Source organism: Zingiber officinale, chromosome 8A (assembly GCF_018446385.1).
Source record: "Zingiber officinale cultivar Zhangliang chromosome 8A, Zo_v1.1, whole genome shotgun sequence".
Lineage (NCBI taxonomy): Eukaryota > Viridiplantae > Streptophyta > Magnoliopsida > Zingiberales > Zingiberaceae > Zingiber > Zingiber officinale.
The window spans coordinates 89,634,819-89,646,398 of NC_056000.1; the positions used below are offsets into that span (position 1 = coordinate 89,634,819).

Here is an 11,580-nt window from a genome sequence, read left to right on the forward strand (position 1 = left end):
TAGTTGTTGCCCACCGAAAGCGGTCAACGACTGCGGGCCTTGGAGTAGGAGTCGTCATAGGCTCCGAACCAAGTAAATCTTAGAGTCTTCTGTGTGTTTGTTATTTTATCTATTTCCGCTGCGTTGCTCGTAAGATTTCTGAAACGAAGAGTGAAAGCCACGAGCGCTATTCACCCCCCCCTCTAGCGCTTTCGATCCAACACTACATTCCTCGGTTAGAGCAATGGTCTCAATATCTCCTGTTCTTCTTTTATTTGACATGATGCCCTTCAAGAATTTGGCAAACTTTGGCATTTGTAAGATTGCATCAATTAAGGGAACTTCAACACAAATCTCCTTAACTTTTTCTAAAAATCTTCCAAACTCTTCATCCTTTTTTAACATAACTAATCTTTGAGGAAAAGGGACTACTTGGCTTTGAGGGTTAAGTGGAAGAGTCTCTTCAACCTTATTGGTGCTCTCCTCTTTATCTTGAATCTGAATAGATTCAAGTGCTGGAGGAGAGAGCTCTTCTTCAATTTTCATCCCTTTTGGGGCAGTCACTTGAGGATCCCCCAAGGTCCATCCGCTCTTGAGTTCATGTAACGACCACCATTCCTACTACTACTACACTCTAAGGATGACTGTTACTTATCTACTAACTCTACTTAACCGGTATAATTAAAATCCTCGAAGAAACCCTACCGAAAAATTCCGGCAGAGTCTCCCCTGTACCGGTGACCATAATCATTAATACATGACATAATATACACAGCCACAAGCGGCAGGAACACATATCAATCAACCACGCAGTTTATATATCAAAAAGAAGCACAATACCAAGGAAAAATCAACTCTAACGAATGCACGACAAAACAAACCAAATAATAACATGCACAAGTTCTAAATATGATAAACACTTAAACCAAAACATTCTAAATAAATTCTAGTTAAATCTCTTAGTCTACTCCATAGTCCAAACATCACACACCATCTGCGCCATCTTGTCGCCTTCCTTACTATATCTTTTCCTTTCCTATATCTGCAGTAAGAGGAAGTGCAATCTATAAGCAAAATTTACTTAGTAAGCGCTATCTAACTCACAAAATCACGAATGTGCATGTATACGAAAAGAACTAGAAACTATATGCTCTAAAAAGAAATAAAGCATAAACATAACTGCTCATGCCAAACTAATAGCAAAGAAAAGCTAAGGAATCTACTCATGTAATTCTAATTACTAATCATGCTACTCATCTAATAGGTAAACATGAAAACTACTCATCCACTAGATAAACATGGTAGAATAAAGAACTAAACTTACTGATTTTTAGAACTACATGAAACTTTATTTCATTTGTTCTAACTTAATCTTTAATACTTTATGTTTATGTAAAACTCGTTTTACTTGATCAAAAACTTATACTTATAATACTTCAAAATAATAATCAACTTCTCTTGGGCCCGGCAACTGTGCTTTTACTTTTGTAATGACCCGACCCATTTGGCAGCCCATTTGGCGACCCTCTGGTCGTCGACCGTCGACCGCCGGCCGTGCCGTTACTACTTGGTTATCTAAACCTAGGGACGACTATGGGAGCCCAACCCAAGGACAACTGAGAGTCCAGCATAGTGCCACTGATAAAAGTAAAATACTTGTTATCTTTTAATACTTCTATATAATGCCTCGGCATTTTCTTTAGCACATTGTGTGTCAAAATCCCTAAAGTCTTGACTTTGGGATCTACTTAAGGCCTTGCCCTTTTCTTTCTTTTCTTTATCTTTCTTATACTTTTCTTATAAAAGAATGCTTCTTACAAAACTGAAATGTTTAACCAAATTCTAACACTGCAATGCTTAAACAAAATCTGCATACAAGTTTAAACATAAATCTGCATATTAAGCTTAACTAAAATCTGCATATTAAGCTTATCTAAAATCTGCATACTAAGCTTATCTAAAATCTGCATACTAAGCTCAACAAAATCTGCATACTAACTCAATCGAAATTATGCATACAAGCTTAATCAAAATCTGCATAGTAAGCTTATCTAAGATCTGCATACTATGCTACTAAAATTCTGCTTATTAATACTTTATAGAATCTACTTTGATCAACATGTAAATCTCATAGTCTTCTTTTGTCTCCTGGATCCCCTCTGGAAATAACAATTTCTCTAAGTTATCTTTAGATGGCCTAATGGGAAGCCCTGTCTGTAACCAATAACATGATAGAAATTTGGGCTTCTTATAAAAATTGTACCTCCACTGTGAGACTCACCTCTGTCCTGATCAACCACAATTTCTTCACTGAATCTTATCCATTTTACTTTATCTAATATATGAAAAGTCCCTTTACTTAAATCAGTACCTTCTGGAAAACAGGCTTGACCTTTTCTATTACAGCAAGGAAAAATCTAAAATTGAGGTTCATGACAGCATAACACGGAAATCTAAATCTGAAATGCTACTAAAGATCCAACTGATTCTTTCCACAACTAAACTTGTTCATACCCAACGCATAGTTCAACTATGTAACTTGTTCACAACCCATATGTTTACAAAGCAACAGAAACCTTCTAGCATCCTAAATTCTTTAACACAAATCTGCACTACTAAGAATTACATAACAATACACTAACATAAACCTCCACATCAATGAAAATTGATTTACAACTTATTCCTAATTCTGAACATCAATATACTTAATCCTTACAACTTCTTTTCCCTCTCTAAGAATCACGGCAGAACCTGAAATCTAATGCAATCCTAAATCATCTAACAACAACTAGTAAGAATCCAACCTAAATATGGTTTCTGCAACAGAATCTGAAACCTGAAACCTAAAGCCTAAATCTACAACCTAAATATGGTTTTTGCAGAACCTAAAATCTGCATCAAACAATCAAGCCACACCTATCTATACAGAATCCAGGAAATAGGAGGAACAAAAGCAGCTTCGAAAACTAAAGAAAGATTACTAAATCCTTATCAACTAAATTCTGCATGGCATATTCCGGAAGCAAGAAAAGAAAACTAAATCCCTTGCACCCACAATTCTATACAACATGTTCCGTAGGCAAGGAAGGAACAATCAAAACTAGAAAACTAAATCCCTAGCATGTTAACTTTGTATAGGATTCTTAGGCATGCTTTTGCAGAAATAAGAGGAAACATCAAATAGGCAAATCTGTGCAGCATGATCCGAAAACAGAGAAAGCAAGGGAACTCATGCAAAACTTCGGGATCAAGGAGAGAATCAAGGATTAAACCTCGGAGCTAACCTACTGCAGGTGAGTAGCAACTTATCTTAGGTTTTTCTTGGACTTACAGCCGAGAAGGAGGTTCTAGGGTTCGAAGGAGCTTGAGCTTCCCAGCCTCTTACTCGTCCCTCCGAGCTCACCTCAACGAGAGGATCGAAATCACCAATGGTTCGCCGAAAGGAAGTCTTCACCGGCCACCAGAGGGAGGAAAACCTAGCTCGGCTTCGTCTTCGCCCGAGAGAGAACTGACGCCGCGCGCGAGAGGAGGGAAGAGAGGGATTAGGGTTCAGCAAAAACCAATATCAACTTATCTCTCTTATAGCCTAGCGTTTCTGTTATGATTTAAGACCTAGTCATTGTAAATTTGTTTACAAAACATTCGTAGCACACTTGGTTAGCCACGGCTTGGCTCGTGATTGGAGTCACGGGATCGAATCCTGCTGCAACCTTTTATTGCCCTTTTATTTTAAAGGTTTCTAACTATTGCTTAATTGTATTTCTTTTCCTATTTGATTAACAAAGCTCTCGCAGATTGGATGGTTGGCTGAGTCCGGTTAAAACCTGGTTCGAGTCCGAGGTCTTGGATTCAAAACCCGGCTTCAACACCTTTTTCTTTTTTTGTTCTAAAACTTCTTCCTCTTGGTAAAAATACCAAACGAACTCCAAAAATTGCATAAAAATACTCTATAAATTCCTAAAAATCTCTAGAATATTTTTAAAGTATTTCTAAATATTTTAAAGCACCTTTAGGACTTCTAATGAGGAAAATTGGGTCGTTACAATCCCCCATACCTTATAAAAAGTTCGTCCTCGAACTTAGACTAATTCTGGATATTTTTATACTATCCTTTACTAGTGGTACTTCTTTGTTTCTTAATCTCTTAACTTCTCGGTCCTCTAGTATTAATCTCGCATCGTACCCATTAGTGGTCTTTGAAAAACATAATATCTTCTCTATCCTTTCTAAACATACTTATGTATATATAAATATAAGAGAAACAAAACTAAAATTGTCTGTATTCTTTCTAAGCATATGTATCAAAACAAGAATTTTCTTCTTACTTAACCGCATATAAGCAGATACTCTATACCGCAATTAATAAGCATAAAAGAAAAATTAAATACTTTCTTACTTGAAGACGGCAACGATCGTGCTGATGTGTGATGTTGGAGAATGGGAACTGCTCTGATACCAACTGTAACGACCACCCTTCTTACTACTACTACACTCTAAGGATGACCGTTACTTATCTACTAACTCTACTTAACCGGTATAATTAAAATCCTCGAAGAAACCATACCGAAAAATTCTGGCAGAGTCTCCCCTGTACCGGTGACCATAATCATTAATACATGACATAATATACACAGCCACAAGCGGCTGGAACACATATCAATCAACCACGCAGTTTATATATCAAAAAGAAGCACAATACCAAGGAAAAATCAACTCTAACGAATACACGACAAAACAAACCAAATAATAACATGCACAAGTTCTAAATATGTTAAACACTTAAACCAAAATATTCTAAATAAATTCTGGTTCAATCTCTTAGTCTACTCCATAGTACAAACATCACACACCATCCGCGCCATCTTGTCGCCTTCCTTGCTATATCTTTTCCTTTCCTATATCTGCAGTAAGAGGAAGTACAATCTATAAGCAAAATTTGCTTAGTATGCGCTATCTAACTCACAAAATCACGAATGTGCATGCATACGAAAAGAACTAGAAACTATATGCTCTAAAAAGAAATAAAGCATAAACATAACTGCTCATGTCAAACTAATAGCAAAGAAAAGCTAAGGAATCTACTCATGTAATTCTAATAACTAATCATGCTACTCATCTAATAGGTAAACATGAAAACTACTCATCCACTAGATAAACATGGTAGAATAAAGAACTATACTTACTGATTTTTAGAACTACATGAAACTTTATTTCATTTGTTCTAACTTAATCTTTAATACTTTATGTTTATGTAAAACTCGTTTTACTTGTTCAAAAACTTATACTTATAATACTTCAAAATAATAATAAGCTTCTCTTGGGCCCGACAACAGTGCTTTTACTTTTGTAACGACCCAACCCATTTGGCGACCCTCTGGTCGTCGACCGTCGGCCGTGCCGTTACTACTAGGTTCGTTAAACCTAGGGACGACTATGGGAGCCCAACCCAAGGACAACTGAGAGTCCAGCATAGTGCCACTGATAAAACTAAAATACTTGTTATCTTATAATACTTCAATATAATGCCTCGGCATTTTCTTTAGTACATTGTGTGTCAAAATCTCTAAAGTCTTGCCTTTGAGATCTACTTAAGGGTTCGGCCTTTTCTTTATTTTCTTTATCTTTCTTATACTTTTCTTATAAAAGAATGCTTCTTACAAAACTGAAATGTTTAACCAAATTCTAACAGTGCAATGCTTAAACAAAATCTGCATACAAGTTTAAACATAAATCTGCATATTAAGCTTAACTAAAATCTGCATATTAAGCTTATCTAAAATCTGTATACTATGCTTATCTAAAATCTGCATACTAAGCTCAACAAAATCTGCATACTAACTCAATCGAAATTATGCATACAAGCTTAATCAAAATCTGCATAGTGAGCTTATCTAAGATCTGCATACTATGCTACTAAAATTCTACTTATTAATACTTTATAGAATCTACGTTGATCAACATGTAAATCTCATAGTCTTCTTTTGTCTCCTGGATCCCCTCTGGAAATAACAATTTCTCTAAGTTATCTTTAGCTGGCCTAATGGGAAGCCCTGTCTGTAACCAATAACATGATAGAAATTTGGGCTTCTTATAAAAATTGTACCTCCATCTGTGAGACTCACCTCTGTCCTGATCAACCACAATTTCTTCACTGAATCTTATCCATTTTGCTTTATCTAATATATGAAAAGTCCCTTTACTTAAATCAGTACCTTCTGGAAAACAGGCTTGACCTTTTCTATTACAGCAAGGAAAAATCTAAAATTGAGGTTCATGACAGCATAACACGGAAATCTAAATCTGAAATGCTACTAAAGATCCAACTGATTCTTTCCACAACTAAACTTGTTCATACTCAACGCATAGTTCAACTATGTAACTTGTTCACAGCCCATACGTTTACGAAGCAATAGAAACCTTCTAGCATCCTAAATTCTTTAACACAAATCTGCACTACTAAGAATTACATAACAATCCACTAACATAAACCTCCAAATCAATGAAAATTGATTTACAACTTATTCCTAATTCTGAACATCAATATACTTAATCCTTACAACTTCTTTTCCCTCTCTAAGAATCACGGCAGAACCTGAAATCTGCAGCAATCCTAAATCATCTAACAGCAACTAGTAAGAATCCAACCTAAATATGGTTTCTGCAACAGAATCTGAAACCTGAAACCTGAAGCCTAAATCTGCAACCTAAATATGGTTTCGGCAGAACCTGAAATCTGCATCAAACAATCAAGCCACACCTATCTATACAGAATCCAGGAAATAGGAGGTGCAAAAGCAGCTTCGAAAACTAAAGAAAGATTACTAAATCCTTATCAACTAAATTCTGCATGGCATATTCCGGAAGTATGAAAAGAAAACTAAATCCCTTGTTCCCACAATTCTATACAACATGTTCCGTAGGCAAGGAAGGAACAATCAAAACTAGAAAACTAAATCCCTAGCATGTTAACTTTGTACAGGATTCTTAGGCATGCTTCCGCAGAAATAAGAGGAAACAACAAATAGGCAAATCTGTGCAGCACGATCCGAATACAGAGAAAGCAAGGGAACTCATGCAAAACTTCGGGATCAAGGAGAGAATCAAGGATTAAACCTCGGAGCTATCCTACTGCAGGTGAGTAGCAACTTACCTTAGGTTTTTCTTGGACTTACAGTCGAGAAGGAGGTTCTAGGGTTCGGAGGAGCTTGAGCTTCCCGGCCTCTTCCTCGTCCCTCCGAGCTCACCTCAACGAGAGGATCGAAATCACCAATGGTTCGTCGAAAGGAAGTCTTCCCCGGCCGCTGGAGGGAGGAAAACCTAGCTCGGCTTCGTCTTCGCCTGAGAGAGAACTGACGCCGCGCGCGAGAGGAGGGAAGAAAGGGATTAGGGTTCGGCAAAAACCAATATCAACTTATCTCTCTTATAGCCTAGCGTTTCTGTTATGATTTAAGACCTAGTCATTGTAAATTTGTTTACAAAACATCCACAGCACACTTGGTTAGCCACGGCTTGGATCGTGATTGGAGTCACGGGTTCGAATCCTGCAGCAACCTTTTATTCCCCTTTTATTTTAAAGGTTTCTAACTATTGCTTAATTGTATTTCTTTTCCTATTTGATTAACAAAGCTCTCGCAGATCGGATGGTTGGCTGAGTCTGGTTAAAACCTGGTTCGTGTCCGAGGTCTTAGATTCAAAACCCGGCTTCAACACCTTTTTCTTTTTTTGTTCTAAAACTTCTTCCTCTTGGTAAAAATACCAAACGAACTCCAAAAATTGCATAAAAATACTCTATAAATTCCTAAAAATCTCTAGAATTTTTATAAAGTATTTCTAAATATTTTAAAGCACTTTTAGGACTCCTAATGAGGAAAATTGGGTCGTTACAGTTCAATTCATTGGAAGTGCTCCATTGGATTTCCATCAGGTTTTCTAGGAAATTGTCCTGGTGCTCTTGAAGATGATGAAGCTAACTGGGCAATTTGGCTATCTAAAATCTTTTGATGCTTGTCAGAATTATCCATTCTCTGAGTTAACTTCAAGATATTTTGCTTCATTTCATTTTGACTGGAAATAATTTCCTCAAGTATTTTCTCAAATTTAGAAGATTGATAGCCTTGAGAAGGTAGTTGTTGTTGGAAATTTTGTTGCCCACGCTGGAAACTTGGCCTTGCCCCCATAGATTGTCCTTGTTCTTGATTGTTTCTATAGGAAAAATTAGAATGATTCTTCCACCTAAGGTTGTATGTGTTTGAATACAGATTGTTCTGTCTTTGATTATAACTCATGATAGCATCACATTGTTCTAATTGATTGATTTGTGCAGCGATAGCTCCTAGAGGACATGAGTCTTGAGCGTGATCAGAACTCTCACATGTCTCACAACAACATACAATGGCATTTACTGTACTAGTACTTGTTCCCATATTTTCTAGCATCTTTGTAAGAGCATCCAATTTTGTAGACATTATAGTGATTGCATCTACATCAAATTTCCCTGATGCCTTTGTTAGGTTTGAATAAGAATAGCCTCCACTTCTTTCAGTTGCCCATTGATGATGATTCTGTGCTACACTTTCAATTATATCTTCAGCCTCATCTAAACTCTTATTCAAAAGTGCCCCTCCATCAGCTGAATCTAGGGACACCTTAGTATGGTAGTAGATGACATTATAAAATGTGTATAACACTAACCACTTCTCTAATCCATGGTGTGGGCATTGTCTGAGTATATTATTGTATCTATCCCATTCTTCAAATAAAGATTCTGAGTCTGACTGTCTAAAGCTTGCAATAAGATTTCTCATATGAGCTGTCTTGCTTGGAGTATAGAACTTGTCTAAGAATTGCTGCTCACATTGCTCCCAAGTGGCAATGCTATTTAGAGCTAAAGAATTCAACCATTGTTTAGCTCTATCTCGTAAAGGAAACCCAAATAATAATAATCTCACTACTTCTGAAGGCACACCATTCATTTTCATGGTATCACAGATTTCATAGAAAACTTCCAAGTGTTGTTTAGCATCTTCATGCGGTCTTCCACCAAATTGATTTTATTGCACCATAGTGATTATTGCAGGCTTTATCTTGAAATTATTGGCTTCAATAGATGGTCTAATAATGCTTGAACGAAGCCCTCTAGCATATGGTGCTGCATAATCTTTAAGTGGTTTGTTCGCCATGTTTAAGTGTTCTTGTTCTTCTTGTTGTCTTTGCGAGGTTTCCCTTCTATGAAAAGTTTATCAATTTCGGGATCAAGAGGAAATAAATCTCCTGCAAAGTTAGATCTTCTCATACACAAGAACAAGATTGTAAAATTTGATTTACAAAGAAAAGAATAAAGAACAAAAGAATTTGGTTTACAAATAAAAAGAATGAAGAAAGCAACAAAAGAATGCAAAGAAAAATTAAAGATCAGAATTAGAAAACTAGTTACAAGTTAGATGTAAGAAAAACAAAGATAAGTTTAATCTAACTCAAATGATAATCTCTAATGTTATAGACGCAGTCCCCGGCAACGACGCCGAAAAGTTGTTACGTCTCCGTAAGTGTACGGATACATCGTCAGTAATATAAAAAGATATCATATCCACAGGGGCTGGTTATAATCACTAAATATGTATCAAAACTAATTAGCTAAACAACCAAACAAGAATTACATGTGTTGGGTTTTTCGGGCCGCGAAAATCGCGTTTTTGCATCGCGGAAACCCCGAAAGCCCCAAAGCCAACGGATCCGTGCAAAGAAAAATTTCAAAAACTACGAATACGAGTTTCTACCGAGATCTACTCCTAGATCTATATGGAAAAGGGTTATACCTTTGAAGCGAAGCCCTTCGCGTTCCCGCTCGTCCAAACGGTGCCGGATCTCAAGAGTATCAAAATAGATACTCCTGTAGAAGTATCCACACGAACCAATTAGGTGGAGAAAGACCAAAACGAAGGTGTGCTAGCACCTTGATAGGTCACGGCAAGAGAGGAGAAGAGTGAGAGGGAGAGCTTGAGAGGAAGAAGATGGATTGAATGAATCTTGAATGAAAATTCATTTTCATTCATTCTCTTGTGTGGCCGGCCACATGAGTAACTCCCACTCATTTAATGTGGCCAGCCACATTAATGAGAAAGGAGGCTTGTAACTGTTAGCTAGAGCCCTAGAGCCAATCATTTGATGATTGTATTTTGGACTTATTGTATCATATTCTATATAAATAAAGGCATTTGGTTTTTGGTTATTATACTTACTTGTATTGGTGCCAAATAAACTAAGTATAATAACGTCCTTGAGTAGAAGGTCCTTACCTATATCAATCGATTGGTTGAATCGATAGTGAGATGATATAGGAAACACTACTCTTAATCATTCCTAGTCGAGTATTAACATTCAGGGACAATGTTAATGCAATAAGACTAGCATGTAGGTCAACTCGATGACTTGATCTCACAAGTCATGGATATAGACATATCAAGTTGACACATGGGTATACATTAGAGAATGTATACTGAATGACCCGCCATGAGAAAGTATCATGGATCGTTATATGAGTGTGATATACTTTCTGATGTGGCTATTAGTATGACTACTAGCCCTACATATGGAGTTATGTACTTTGGTTTCGTCAAACGTCACCCGTAATTGGGTGGACTATAAAGGTGATTACTGGGTGGACTATAAAGGCGATTACTGGGTATGTAACGAATTATGCAGAGGGATGTGAGTGATGTAGATGGGATCTTTCCCTCCTATATGACAGGAGAGACATCGATATTTTTGATAGAGTGAGACCACGAAGTGCATGGCCATGCCCAAATGAGTCAATATGAGATATTGAGCTCATTTATTTTAGTGAGTCTACTTGGAGTTCAAGATTTAGATTGATTAGAGGATGTCACGGTCTATGCCTCACATTGATCAATCTAGATGTCTTGGATAGAAGGACACTTGTCATATATTGTGAGGAGTCACAATTAGTAGTCACAAGGTGATGTTGGATCTCAACTTTCTTGTAACTTGGGTAGTAATGATGTATTGCTAGATACCACTCATTACTTATGCTTCTAAATGAGTTTAGGGGCATTGCCAACGTTACAAGAACCTATTGGGTCACACACAAAGAACAAGTAGATGAAGATTAGGTTCATATGATGAACCAAGAGGATTAGATTCATGTGATGAATCAAATTGGATTATGAGTAATCCTAATTGGGTTAATTGAGTAGGACTCAAGTTGATTCATGTGTTCAATGAGTCTAATTTAGATTATGACTCATTGAATCAATTTAAGTAAATGAATTAGATTCATTATATTAAATTGGCTTGAATTAAATGGTTGGATTAGATCAACCATGAGAGAGATTAAGTCAAGTTTGACATGGCTTGAGAGGAAGAGGAAGAGTCAAGTTTGACTTGACTATTTGCCACATCATTAATGATTTGGCATTAGGAGGACTAATGATGATGTGCCACATCATCAAAGTGTGCCACCTCATGGGGGTTACAAATCTATTCTCTTTAATGGCCACATTTAATGAGAATGGGGGTTACCTTTTTGGTTTTGAATGAGAATGAATTTTTCATTAACTCACATTCACATCATCTTCTTCCTCA

General features: G+C 36.8%; 1 non-coding gene across 1 annotated transcript; it reads left to right on the top strand.

The window, feature by feature from the left end:
- Positions 1 to 8,679: 8,679 nt before the first annotated feature.
- Positions 8,680 to 8,786, top strand: LOC122013154. The gene has a single exon (XR_006120491.1). It is a non-coding gene; the product is annotated as a small nucleolar RNA R71 (small nucleolar RNA).
- Positions 8,787 to 11,580: the final 2,794 nt, after the last annotated feature.